Consider the following 15,581-nt stretch of genomic DNA (forward strand, 5'->3'; position numbering starts at 1 on the left):
CTTGTGTGTAGCGGAAAATAACATAGACATAGTGAAAATTTCATTAGAATAGATTCCTAATGAGCATAGCAAGAGTGCTTGGATGGAGAGAGAAACAAAAGCATAACACCTAGTTAGATAGGCATGAACAATACTTCAAAAAGAGAGAGAAATTAATCTATTGATAACAATTGAGGATTGGATTTACATGGAGCCGGTCCCCCCTCCAAAAGGCTTTGTATTATAGGTTTCCCTCATCAAGGGAAACATTTTACAATACAATACTTTGTGCTCCTTCAATAACTTGTTGGTACAATGAAGATGGAATCTTCAAGCACAAGCTCATACTTGTAAAACACAACATCAATTCCATCACGGTCTCAGACATAAGACCTCACAAACCTTCAAAGATGGTGAGAGCTAGCGGGGTATAGAGTAGATCGAGAGGAAGAAGAAGTATTCTTACGAGAAAGAAGTATGTCTCCTCACATAATCGCTCATAATAGTTTAGCATAACTTAGTAATTAATTAGCATGGTAGAGGAGATGAGCATGCATTGGAGCTTGGCTCTTTGTTGGATTTGCATCACAAAGCTAAGAGTTGTTGGTGTAGGCCTCCCTTCTCACAAGCTTCGAGTAGATGATGAGCTTTCCATTAAAGCTTGAGAAGGAGAGATAGTCTTCTTTTCTTCACACATGAGCTTGTGTGAGTGTGTAAGTGATAATGCCTTGCAAAAATCAACCCCCTCTCTCACTTGGTTGACCCCTCTTGCTAATTGCTCATGTTGGTGATAGCCGTTTTTCCGCTTTCCATTATTGCCATAGTAAGCTACCTCACCCTATCAAATCACTCAAACATTGTGGCTATCCCTACCATTTCACTACTTTTCCCATATCGTCTTAAAAACCCTTAATTAGCTAGTCACTGGACTAGTTGAGCCAAAAAAATAAAAAAATAAAAATTATAAGTATATTATGGCCCATTTGTGTGTAAATATTTCATTGTATATAGGGCCTAAATAAAAGGATTTTTCATAATTATTTTGGTATTTATTTAAATATTTCTACCTATGGTGTGTTATTTATGCTATGTACATTGACTCACCATTACCATATTTTTTCTTACCATTTTGCATACTCTTTATTCCATATAAAAATAATTTCATGCAAGCTTCTCTTATTTTTGGTGTAACTCCATCCCAACAAAAATCCAAAAAAACTAGTTCTATATTTTTTCACTATTGTGATTTTTTCCTTCCTACATCTATTCTCTATTACTCTCATAAATTAGACCACCAAAAATATTCATCTTTTTATGGTAGACTTATAATGAGAGAGATTTATTTTGACCCCTTTATATTTTTTCCATCTATATTATTTATATTTGACATATACATATTTTTTTAGACCCCTCAATATTTGATTTTCTTAGTTGTACTATTCACTTATATCATGATCTCAACAATATCTTCAATGATAGACCTACCAAATAAGGTCAAGGGTATGTGGCATGCATGCATGCACCATGGGGAGCTCACTCTTGGAGGTATTCAAAAGAATCATCCAAAGAAGGACCTCACAAGGACTTTGTGCAGTGGAAAAAACAATCGGTTTTGCTGAATTTTTAAAGATCACATGCTCCCTGAATTTGAAAAGGTGATACAAACAAAAGTTGTAGCTTATGAGCTTAACTTTTACCTCAATTTTTTTCATATTTTTTTGAGCTACGAGCTGTGAGCTATGATTTTATTGGTGGACCCCAGTTTGCCCATGCTATGTAGCCACACTCCCTCTTCCACTTTATCATTTTCCTCTTTCACACACACACTTCTCCACTCATCATCCCCACCTCTCTCACCACTCCTCTCTGAACCCTACTCACCTTCTTCTCAACCTTGAAGAATAAGAGAAACCATGGTGAACTCATGTCTCCTACACACACTTCCATTCCAAAATTGACCACGTAGTCTCATTTTTCCTCTTCCATATTACCCATATCTCTCAAAAAAACCACAAAATTCAGCCTCTTCTCTTGAAAGACAGCATCATGGTGATTGATTACTCATGTTCACTTACCTTGGCTCCCAAAGGAAGGTCAAAAGTGGAAAAAACGTACCGTCAAAGCTAGTGGACCGTCAACAAGCGTCAAAATTGACCCTACTCAAGACACTTGGAGCATCAACCTTGCAAGAAATCCATCTTTTCTTACCTCTTAAGAGTTTTTCTTCCTTATTTGTATCCTACTTGGATACTCCCATTGTAAATATCCAATTCCAATTGTAAATCAATAAAAATACTAACTCTACTAATTTACTAACACTAACCTACTATGAAAAGTCCTATCACCTCCACTTCTCTCCTCTTTCTCTTCTTCATCTATCCACACCAACTTCTTGATAATTCCAAGCAAAAGAAATTAGATAAGTGCTGAAAATCTAACCCAACCATGGTTAGAGGAGTAACCCTAGCCTTCAAAATTGCTATAAAAGGAGGGTGTAGCTAGCACAAATGGGGGGGAGCCATAAGCAAGATCACTATGCTATAGCTTGAGAATCCAAGCTCAACCTCTCTAGAAAGAGCTCTTGAGTGGAAGCTCATTGTATTATGCATATGCATGTGTTGTATTAGGGGTGATTAGCAAGGGAACTCTATGCCATTGTAAGAGAGAGTGATCATTCAATTGAGAGAAGGAAATCTATCATTTCTCCTACTAGTGTAAGCCCAACATTTGCTGAATCAAGGAGGGTGGATTTGGAGTAAGCTTAGATACTTTGTCTCTCTTCCAATGTGAAGTAATAGACAACAATGATGTGTAAGTGTCTTGGTGTTTTTTTTAAAGTTCTTGATAGCTTGTCTCTGGGTGTTGTCATCAATTTAGCCATAAATCCCATATACTGTAAGAGGGCGATAGGGTGGAGAGGACTCCCCTGGCTTTAAGACAGTGAATGGGGTGGCTTTTCTTGTGATGTGTTGTGGTGTAATTTACTCAAGCTATGTTGAACAAATACTAATCTCATTTTCATTGGTCATGACAGATTTGTAAGAAGGTATTAGTGCAACAATCACCCCCTCCCCCTTCCCTCTTTTTCTTACATATGTAATTGTGTTTGCTTGATCATGGCCGATACATTTCAAAGCAGCCCGAGCTCTCTCTCTCTCTCTCTCTCTCTCTCTCTCTCTCTCTCTCTCTCTCTCTCTCTCTCTCTCTACGCGTCCTAGTTCGCATCCAAAACTAGGTGGTGCCCCAAATTTGTGTAGGGTTAGGTTGCGGGTTTGTGTGTGTGTTTGTTGTTTTTTCCAACCCCAACCCAATTGAGCAGCACGGGAGCCTAGAAGGGTGCTTAGAGGCCACTCTTCTTGTTGCCCGCCCCGGACCGCCTCAAATTGGTGCCCCCACGGAGGACGGCTTGTGTATGTTTTGTGAAGGCTCAACCTTTAGCATAATCAAGTAGCTTGCATGAATCACGAGAATTTGTATGATCCCTTCATTCCCATTGCAAGGCAAAAGGTACACATAATTGTTAGTACTAAGTTGCAATTTCAACGTGTAATTCGTAGAATTTTAGGTCCTCTTAGGTTGGCAGAGATAAACGCATCAGTAAATCCTTTTATTTTGCCTCTCATTAGGTACGACCTTAGTTTGGACGTCTATATTTTTGTTTTGTTTTAAGAATTAGGTCATGTATAGACCATGGATAATGACCCAGGAATACAGGTTTTCCCCTTTCATTTCACTCCACACATTAGAGTAAACATTGCAATCAGTAGAAAAATCCATTTTCAACAACGTATGGTGTTCATGTTTGGTGCCCAAAGAGTAGGAGAAATTCTCGCGTCACCAAACCCTGTCATTCTACCTCTTATTGATTATCATAGGTCATTTGATGTGAATATTTTTATTTTGTTGTAGAATAGATTGCAATTTAGAAAATATTATTGTGTAAATCTTTTAAAGAAAGAAAAACAAAAATGCGTCACTTTGAAATCAATTCAATGGAGAGCCAACGCCAAATGTCTGGATATCCTCTTTTCTTTGGAGAGCCTGGAGAGGATGCAGAATTATTTTTAGCGAATTTCAAGATGTCTTGCCGTATCAAGAGGATAGTAACTGATCAAGAACGTGTAGAAATGTTTGAGGTGGTCCTTAGGAAAGATGCTAGCACTTGGTTTGATTCTTTGCCTGAGGAAGTTAAGGGGAATTACACAGAAGTTTTGAATCATTTCAAGAAATACTTCTTTGATCCCCAAAACACTCAAAAACTATGGCAAGACATTGTTTCTCATAAGCAAAAAGACTTAGATGACTACTACTTGTACAAGCAAGAGTTTCTACGTCTTTGGGCTCTATGGATACAAAATGTTGCTAGCCCTGGTGATGGTGCAGAATTTCTAAACAAGGAGAGGTTCATATCCGGACTCTTTCCTGACCTTAAGGTAAAAGTTGAGTCCGGTGCACCTGCTACCTTTGATGCAGCTGAAACTAGGGCTGCTGAGAAATATAGGAAACTCAAGTGCTTAAGGGGGGAGGTTCCAATAGAAGGTCTTAGACCCAAAGGTAAGTCACAAGCATCAACATCTAGGGAGCTTCCTGAGGTAACGGCGGAAGTGATTGAGAAGTTAAATGAATCTTTAAGCAGCTTGTCAATTCACCTTGCACAAGCTGTAGGTCCAAACGGACAAGCAAAGAAGTCTGAAGAGCGAGATTCACGACCTAGGAGAGTCTTGCAATGTTGGAATTGCGTCAACAACCAAGGCTTCTACAAAGGCCAAATGGAGCAAGACCACCTCCACAAGGAGTGGAAGGAGTTCCACCTTTGCCAGACCCAAATGTGCATGTGGTAGAGGTGACAAATTCTAATGAGGTGGACATGGAAGCAAATGGAATTAAGCATGGCCGTGGAAAAGGTAAAGAGAAAGAAGGAGTCACATCACGAAGTGACCATGGACGAGAAAAGAAGGCAAAGGAGACCAAGGAAACCAAAAGGACTCGACGTCGTATCAACCTCCAAGACTTCCCTCTTGGACATGGTATGGCTCCGTACAACTTTTTTGAAGACATGAGAGGTAAGAGTCCTGATATCTCATGGCCTCAGTTTCTTGCATTATGCCCACAAGTTAGGAGGGATTTAACAAAGGCAGTCAGTACTAGGAGAAAGGTAAAAGAGAGTGTGCCTGTTGTAAAAATTTCACATGCTGAAATGAAGGAAGATATTACACCTGTGCTAGATTGTTACATCAAAGGAAGATTGGTTAGGAAAGGTCTAGTGGATGGGGGTGCACAAATTTGCATCATGACAGAGGGACTCATGCAAAGACTAGGCATGCACATCCATGAGACACCTGAAATTAAAATCAAAATGGCAAACAATAGCAAGGCTAGGTGCGTAGGCATTTGTAAAAATGTCTTTGTGGAGGCCTTTGGCATTAAGAAGGCGGTGGACTTTTATGTTATGTCTACCAAAGGAAATGGTTACCCATTTATCCTAGGGAGACCATGGCTAATGAAAATGAGAGCTTTGCAGGATTGGGAGAGTGGAAAGCTAATTTGCAGGAATGACAATCATAAGAAGGTTGTCTTTGACATGAAGGAGCAACGCCAAGAGGAGCTCCGTGAAGAATCATCTTAAAGTGAGATGGAGGAAGGCTGGACCGATAGCACTTCAGAAGGAGAAAGTAGCGGCAACATTACTGAAGAGGAGTCTTCCATCGAAGTCATGGGGGTAAGGTTTAAGCCAAACAACCAAGAGACCTCTTGCCCAGGTTTGGAAGAGGTAGGCTCCCAATAAAACCAAAAAGTGGAAGATGAAAGAATGCTAGAAAGTATGTTATCTACAACACTTACAAAAGATGAAAGAGAGGAGCTCAAAGGTGTGTTAAGGAAATTTCCTAGGCTTTTTGCTAAAGACTACACCGAAGTGCGTGGAGTAGATGCTGTTCAACACAAAATTGAGTTGAAGCCAGAGGCCACACCTAAGGCTCAGAAGCTACGAAGGCTAGGAGTCATCAAGGAGCAGGCTTTACTCAAGGAGGTAAGAAAGCTTCTAGCAGCAGGTTTCATTTATCCAGTGGAGAATTCAGAGTGGGTCTCTCCCGTTGTTGTCACTCCCAAGAAGAACGACAAGTGGAGGGTGTGTGTGGATTACCGTCCACTCAATGAGGCAACAAAAAGAGATCACTTTCCCCTCCCATTTCAAGATGAGATACTAAATGAGGTAGCTGGTCATGAAAAGTACACTGTGTGTGATGGCTACTCGGGTTACTTTCAAATAGGTATCGCATTGGAAGATCAGTTGAAAACAACCTTCATCACTCCTTGGGGTTGTTATGCTTTTAGAGTCATGCCATTTGGTCTGACAAATGCTCCTGCAACTTTCCAATGCTTCATGAACATGGTGTTTCAAGCATTCTTTGGAAAGTCCATTAGGGTTTTTATTGATGATTTTTGCATTTATAGCTCAAAATCATTGCATCCACAAAGGGTAGAAGAAGGTTTAAAAAAGCTCTATGACATGGGAGGTCAACTCAACCCCGACAAGTGTCACGTAGGTGAGGATGAAGTGATCTTGCTTGGTCACAAGGTTTCCTATAAAGTCATTGAGGTGGATCCTTCAAAGGCAAAGGCTCTTATTGAGCTCCCATCACCCAAGAATCTCAAAGAGGTCATCTCATTCATTCAAAAGGTGAAGTATATGTCACACTTCATTCACTTAGCTTCGGAGTTGCTTCACCCTTTGCAAAAGTTGACACAACAAGTAGAATTTGCATGGTCTTATGAGCTTGAAGAGTACTTTTGTAACATTAAAGTCATTTTGTCAGAGCTACCAACACTCATGCCTCCTTGTTGGGAGTACACATTCTTTGTTAGCTCTAGTGTTAGGAAGGAAACAATTGGTGCAGTTTTATTACAACAAGGTGAATGCTCATATTGGCCATAATTTGCTCAAATAGTGTCAAAATTCAGTTTTGAAACTTGTTGTGAGTTCCTAGTGTTGTGAGGAACCTCTGGAGTGAAATTCACTTCATTCTGACCAGTTAGACTTTATATGCATATGATGTCTAGAGGGCACTTTCACAGACCAAAATGGAAATCTGAGCTTACCAAGGCGTTAAGCACAAGACAAGCTTATAAACCAAATTTTGTCAAAATTTGAGCACATAGACTTTATGCGTGTATGATGCCTCAAGGCCAGATCTCAAAGTCAAATTTCACTTTTGACCACATAGGAGGGTTGAAAATGATGTTTTAAGCTTGCTTGCAACAACTCATTTGGACACATACTTTTGCATTGAAAGATAATTTTGCAAATACAAGACTGAAAAGGTGAAAAAGAGGCGATTTTGAGCAATTTTGACATCCAAAATTTGCTCTAATCACATATTCTAGTTGTATGGATTAAGGAGTGTCTCGCATAGAAATACAAGTGAATTCTCAGCCAAAAGACTTTATACGTATATAATGTCTCATATGCCAGAATCTGGGTCAAAACAAACATTTGAGTATACCCTAGTGTCCTAGAGCATAAAAGAAGTCCCTAGCCAAAATTTCAAAGAATTTGGAGCTCATTTGGGCTTGTAAAGAGCAAAAGATAGAAAACTGCAGATTCAAGCTTGTATTGGTCTTAACTTGTCCAAATCAAATTTTGAAAGTTGTTGAGAATTGCTTGAATGATGAGGAATCAGTGGAACAAAAGTCACCTCATTCTGCCACAAAAGACATTATACACATATAATGTTTCAAGTGTCAAAATAAAGGTTAAATTCACAAATTGAAACTTGTAGTGGGTAGAGGACATCAAGGAGAGCTCACATACCAAATTTTGTCAAATTATGAGCACCTAGACATTATACGCGTATAATGTCTCAAGTGCCAAATTAGAGGTCAAAAGATACATCTGAGCTGACAGAAGTGTTGCCAGCATAAAGTAAGCCTAGTGACCAAGTTTCACTAACTTTTGATAGACAACTCCAAATTGATTCACATATAGCTAGGAGAAAAGCTTGCAAGCAATAGGACACACCTAGACAAGAATTGGACCCTTCTCTAGAATCTCTTTCACTTGGTTCATAATTTCCTCATTCTAGGCTTGACCGACTTGGTAAGGTGGCCGGTTCGGTGACATGCTGTTGGAAATCAAATCAATTGTGAGTTCTTATGGAACCAGGGGATTTCCAAAAGGACATCACATCCTTTCAAAGGCATGATGTAAAAGTCCTTGTGCCCTACATACCCCTGACAATGCAACCGAACTTTGCCTATGACAAGTGAAATGGAAACATCCTGTTTTAGGGTACGGAGAATTAGTTTCCAAAGACCAAAAGAGTCACAAATTCTTGAATTCATAGAGACTTGATCAAGGGAAAAGAGGGATAACTTACACTAAGCCAAGGTGGGCTTTTTTAAGGACTATCTTGAGAGTATTGAGTGGGCTTGACATTAAGAAAGCTAAGATCATCAGGATGGAAAGTTAATCTACCAATCCTTTTGTAGATATGACCAGAGGTATAGAAAGCCAAGCTAGAAGTGTTGAAATGCCAATCTATCCACATTTTGACACAATCCCACACAATAAACTAGAAAGAGGTGGACATTTGGTCAATGTAGGACCATGGAATCTCCAACAAGCACGAGAATTCCTACGAGAATTCCAAAAAGGGAGCCAACTGGATTCCCTTCAAGAGTGATAACGAGAGATAAAATTATCAGAGAGATGACAGGCATGCCTCCTCAAGTGAATATGCCTAGTGGACCATGGTTGTACCCAGATGCAACTATAGAACATGACTTTTATAGAGGTGGAATTACGGTCACAGCGGGATCATATGTACCATCACCACCCCCTATAACTTACTCCTATCCAAATCAGGGCAGAACCTTGAGAAGATATGATACTGAGAGTGAGAGTGGCACATCTTCTCAAAAGAGTGATTCACACAGAATCCAACCCACAATAAAGACAGAGGTATCTAGTGAGCAAATGAATCTTATAGAAGGATTACCTCAGAGACTTTCTCCTCTAGTCAAATCTGACCTCCAAGAACCTCTATGGTGCAAAATTGAGAGAAAATGGACGAACCATACGAGAGAAGAGTGTTACTATAGCATGTAATACAATAAGGAGAGGTATGTACAACCTATTCCAATAGCACCTCCTCCACCTATATCTGCAATGGGGAATGCGCCAGGTCCAATAGGAGTTGTAAGGCCACATCATGTCTTAGGACAACAACCTCCACTACCAGGTGCTAGAATGCCTGTAGACATGAGATACACACAGATGATGGAAGCATCTAACAAATAAGAATTAGTATTAGATACAATGTATTATAACAATCAAAGCGACAGAAGATGAGAGAAACACATGGAATGATGAGGCCGATACAACCTGCACCTCCTGCATTTTGACATGAAGAAAGAAGATACGAGATGGACAAAAGGACATTGTGGTTCATTGCTAATAGAGGTTAGCTAGTCCAAAGCCTGCTTACAGCCAAGAGGAATAGCAAGAAGAAGCTCCTCAACCAGAGACAGATTGTTGCAAAAGTCGTGACAACCACTTGGTCAAACAATGTCCTCAAATGGAGATCACCCAAGTGAATGCCTATTGTCTTGCCTGTGGTGACTTGATCCCCGAGTATCCAAAAAATCGAAAACAAGTTAGAAAGATCACGACATCTATCTCAAGAATTGTTCAACTACCCCCCAATAGCTCGAAAAATGAAAATGTCGTACCAGTTCAAGTAGTTACGAGAGCGCAAGATAAAAAGGAAGCTACTGAGAATCCAGAGATAGAGAAAACAAAAACTTATGCGAGTCTAGAGATGGGTGAACCAAAGATCAATGCACCTAGTCAAAAGACCAAGAGCAAACGGAACAGTTAGAAAGCTAGAAAGGCTAGGATAAAAGCACTTAAGGAACGAGAGCAGAAATCCCTGGCTGAGAAGCTTACCCAAGCTGAAGAGAAGACAATATGACATGAGAAAATGGTTGCACATTCTCTTCCCAACCTCCAAAAGAACCATCCACAGTTCACGAGGATCATTGTTGGTTGAGAAGGCTAATGAGTCATTAGACGCCCTCCTAAAAGTCTATGAAACACAGATAAAAAATAACCAAACCCAAGAACATGGATGGATGACATATCCATTTGTGGAACTAGAAAAGGACAGGCTTGAAATGTGCAAGAAAATGATTCAAATAGCCCAAGATTTACTAGAACCACAAGTTGAAAAACCTGAGAGTGTGATCCCTGTCCCACCTACACCAGTAATCCAACAAAGCCAGAAGAAAAATGAGCCAGATTCCAGTCATGAGCATGGAAAAAATCTCAAGGACCCAGCATTAGAGCCAAGGATAGTGTTGAATACCACGGATAACTCTTCCAAGGGATTTCACATAACTATACCTGACCGCTGTAAAGAAATAGATGGTCTTGAAAAATTGTGGAAACAAGTCAGAGAGTCCAATGAAGCAAGTGAGATAAGTAGACAAGTAAACCAAACGGGTGATGAAAGAGGAGTGTCTCTTCCACCAATAGAAGAATTTGAGGCTGGATCTCAAATGTATTTAGAAGTGGAATCATATTGGGGAGACAAAGGATCTATACAGTCTATGGAAATTCAACCCCATTTGTTAAGAACACTACCATCCTATACGAGAGAGCCCAAGGCCAAGTTAGAGGTTGTTGCAGTCCCATCACAGAGACTGTCTCCCAACAAGGTCATAGATTCAAAAGAGCTGATAGATATTCTATGTACCCGAGTCACCTGTACAATAACATTATCCAACTTGTTCAGAATACAACCAAACATGTGGGCTACTGTGGGAAAATGCCTAGAGAAATTTGGTGTTAAAAAACCAATGACTCAGATCGAGGAAGGGATCAAAGAGCTAAAAATGCCTCAAATAAATACTAGGCCACTGCCATTAAACAAGGTAGGTGAGTACTACGAGGGAGAAGATGGGAACACCACTCTTTTTGTGGAATTTCAAGGTGTAAAAACCATGGAAATCCTTGACAGTGGAGCCGGTGTTTCCATCGCAACAAAAGACATCTAGAGAAAAAGGAAGAAAACAAGCAGTGAAGGCTACAAGAATGAAACTGCAACTTTCAGACGGACGCATGGAAAGGCCCATAGGTCTGTTCAAAAAATCAATTGTTACTTCTTGTGGAATTTAATATGAGGAAACCTTTGCTATTGTTGACTTTGGCAAGAAGAAAAACTATGATATCATTCTAGGAAGACCATTCATGAGACAACTCAAAATGGTCTAAGATTGGGGATATGACCATATCTAACTAAGACATATGGAAACCACGACAAAGATAAACTTGAAAGACCATAGCTACAGGGATGTCACGAGAACACCTATGGAGGAGTTTGATTCTACTACTATAGTAGGATCAGACCGTGCAAGGGTAAGCCTAAAGAAGTGTGGATGTGTGGAGCTTCGCAATGCGGAATCTTGAAGCGAGAGGAAGGGATCGTAGAAAGGGTAGTTGAAGATAAGGATTATATCCCAGAACCCTTTCCTGAGGAAGAACTAGAGCCACTTGAATGGGAACACATATTGTCTACTCTTGATGTGTGCGCTATTCAAGATGATCCAACAACAAATTTTTGTGATGAAAATGGTTGTGATATCGTTCCTTATTTTGCGGTGAGTGTGATCCAATAAAATGCAGACAAAGAAGAAGATGAGTTCTATGACTCTGTAGAACAGTTGGAGCTTCAAGAAGATACCAACAACGAATATCCAAATGACCCAACAGGTGACAAGAACAAAACTTTAACTAATGCATGGTCTCATGATTGTCTAGATCAAAGACCCAGGAAACAATGTCATCTCCCTACAAAAATAAAGTGCATCAAAAGTGGATTCCAAAATCCTTGGTGGAAACACAACTACAATAAGCACCCTCATACGTGGATCCTATACAAAAAGAAAAGACTCAGCCAAGAAGAGCACAACCATGTCAACGAGCTACCAACGATCTAATTGTTAGGAAATATGACATAGCTAAGTAGATAATTGAGTAGATCACTTAATGGAGGGAGATGATTTTCACACACAAGAGATTATAGAGGAGAGAGAGAGAGAGAGAGAGAGAGAGAGAGAGAGAGAGAGAGAGAGAGAGAGAGAGAGAACACACAATATACATGGTTCACCCAATGTGGACTACATCCACGGCAAAGCAGCCACTCAATGGATTTAGTACTTCAAAACAAGAAGTAGGTTACAAGGGGATTATACCCTTTTGGAGCTCCCACCTTGCTTCACTCTCACCACCTCACACCACCTTGTTGCATCAACTTCACACTATGAAATGTGTGTGGAAATGGCCTCCTTTTAAGGGCCAAAAGGGCTGCCCTCTCTCATGAGAAGAAACCATGTGTAGCCGCCCTTGTGTAGATAAGTCTAAATTGGACCCTCCAATCCGCCCATGTGTGGCCGCCCTTGAGAAGACAAGTCGGCTTTTGAATTCGACCACCAGCCACTGGCCATTGACTTCTGGCCACCTACCACCGGCCATTGACTACCGGCCACCAGCAAACTGGCCAACCGACCGGTCATTTTCCGACCACTTTCTGGCCGTTGTTCGCTGGCCGTTGTTCGGCCATAATGTTCCGGCAAAAAAGAAATATTCCGGCTGTGAAAATTTTGATTTTCAGTGAGTGATTTTATTTTTCGGTGAGTTATTTTTCTTCATGCACGATGGATTCTCCTCATAATGGGGGGCTTACAAATGTGCGTTTTTAACACAAAAAATTACAAGGGTAAATCAGGTTCCATACTTTACAATCTCCCACTTGGAGACTGATCTCCAAACCAAACTTGTGACTGCTTTCCATCCTAGCTTCTTATCCTTGAATACCGATTGAAGATGAGAAAAATCTCAATTTCTCCTTATTGACCACCTTTGTAAACATGTCTGTAGGATTTTCACTTGTATGCACCTTTCCTAGCTTTAGTTGTCTCTCTTCCAAAAGAGTGCGTATGAAGTGATATCTCACCTCATTGTGATTTGATCTTGAATGAAAGGCTGAGTTCTTTGCAAGATGGATAGCGCTTTGGCTATCACTATACAAGACACAATTGTCTTGTTTGAATCCAAGCTCTTCTAAGAATCTGTGAAGCCACAGAATTTCTTTGCTTGCCTCCATCATTGCTACATACTCTGCTTCGGTGGTAGAAAGTGAGACCACTTTCTGCAGCTTTGAAGCCCAGCTTACTGCTGTGCCTCCAACCGTGAAGACATAGCGAGTAATGCTCCTTCAAGTATCTTTGTCACTTGCCATATCTGCATCAGCATACCCTTCTAGAAAAATATCAGTTCCTCCAAAATACAAAGCATTTCTTGTTGTCCCTTTTAAATACCTAAGTATCCACTTCACAGCTTGCCAGTGCTCTTTACCCGGATTATCCATGAACCTATTTACAACTCCCATAGCATGTGCAATGTCTGGCCTTGCTCCAGACCATAGCATACATAAGAGAACCTACCACTGCAGCATATGGAACTTTCGACACATAGGCTATCTCCTCTTGTGTCTTTGGACGCATATCCTTGGTTAGTTTAAAGTGACCAGCCAAAGGTGTAGAAACTATTTTTGCATTTTGCATTGCAAACCTTTCTAGTACCTTCTTGATGTAATCCTCTTGAAATAGCTTTATTGTCTTCTTCATCCTATCCCTTGATATCTTCATACCAAGTATCCTCTTTGCAACACCTAAATCTTTCATTGAAAAAAATTTAGACATCTCCTCTTTTAGGTCTTTGATGTCCTGCATGTTAGCACTTGCAATCAGCATGTCATCAACATACAACATTAGGGTGATGAACTTTCCATCTCCCAAATTCTTTGTGTAGACACAATGATCCGAGTTGCATCTTGTGAATCCATGATCCAACATCCATTGATCGAACTTCAAGTACCATTGTCTTGATGCTTGCTTCAAACCATACAAGCTCTTCTTTAATCTGCAAACCATTTTCTCCTTACCTTTTACTTCATACCCCTTTGATTGAAGCATGTAAATTTCCTCCTCTAAGTCACCATGAGGGAATGCTATATTTACATCCATTTGCTCAAGATTTAGATCATGAGCAGCCACAAGGCTTAAGACAAGACTAATTGAGTTCATTTTTACAATAGGAGAAAATATTTCATTGAAGTCAATTCCTTTCTTTTGAGAAAACCCGTTTACCACAAGCCTAGACTTGTACCTTTTCTTCCCACCTTCTTCTTCCTTCAGCTTGTACACCCATTTGTTTTGAAGTGCTCACTTACCTTTAGGCAACTCAACCAACTCCCATGTTTGGTTGCGATGTAGTGAGTCCATCTCCACTTGCATGCCCTTCATCCATTCTCCTTTGGATTTGTGATGCATAGCTTCTTCATATGATTCTGGCTCTCCAGAATCTAAGATCAAGAGATGGTTGAAGGATTGAATGAACCTTTTCAGAGGTCTAGTTGATCTTGCAGATCTTCGGGGAACAGATTGAGGCTCCTCATTTGGTTGATGTTGTTGCACAATGTCACCGTTTGCTCTCCTTGAGTCTTCACCGTCCTCAAGCTCCATGTACTCATCACATGTTTCTTTTGTTTGTTTTCTTTCTAAGTAATCTTTGTTAATATTTTGTTTGTTAAAAATTACATCCCTACTCTTAAAGATTTAACCATCTTGAGGATTCCATAGGTGATACCCAAAGTCACCTTCTCCATAGACAATGAAGAAACACTTTTTGGACTTTGTATCTACCTTTGATCTTAGCATTCTATCTATGTGCATGAAAGCCTCACACACAAACACTTTGAGAAATGCTTAATTCACCGGTTTACCTGTCCATGCCTCTTCTGGAACTCCCCCATCCAATGCCGTTGAGGGTGACCGATTGATTAAGTACACAGACATACTTACAGCTTCCACACAAAGCTCAAGCGGTAGTCTGCATGTAGTCGCATGCTTCGTGCTCGCTCCATGATTGTTCTGTTCATCCTTTCAAAAATTCCATTTTGTTGAGGTGTCCGTGGGGTTGTTCTTTGCCTCCAAATTCCATTGCTAGCACAAAAGCTTTCAAAAGCTTGGCTGTAATATTTTCCTCCATTGTTGGATCTAAGGCATTTAACCTTAGTACCTGTTTCATTCTCCACAAAGGCTTTTCACCTTTGAAATATGGAAAACACATCGGATCTATTCTTCATTCATAAATCCATGTTTTTCTAGTCGCATCGTCTATGAATGTTACATAGTACAATGAGCCACCAAGTGATGGTGTACTTGCAGGACCACAATCGTCAGAATGAACCAACTCATGTTTTTTCTTTTTTCTTTCATTTCCAAAATTTTGAAATTTTACCCTCTTTTGTTTACCATAAACACAATCTTCACAGAACTCTAAGTCCACTTCTTTCAAACCTGGTAGAATCTTCTTTGTTTGAAGGATTTACATTCCTTTGGTACTCATATGCCCAAGGCGGTAGTGCCACACCGCACTGTCGACTTCTGTAGTTGTTGCACAAGCTGAAGGTTGCGTGCTAACAATACACAAGTAAAGTGTACCAACCTTTTCTCCCTTGGAAACCACCAGAGATCCCTTT

Source organism: Adiantum capillus-veneris, chromosome 14, assembly GCF_014529385.1.
Source record: "Adiantum capillus-veneris isolate H3 chromosome 14, ASM1452938v2, whole genome shotgun sequence".
NCBI lineage: Eukaryota > Viridiplantae > Streptophyta > Polypodiopsida > Polypodiales > Pteridaceae > Adiantum > Adiantum capillus-veneris.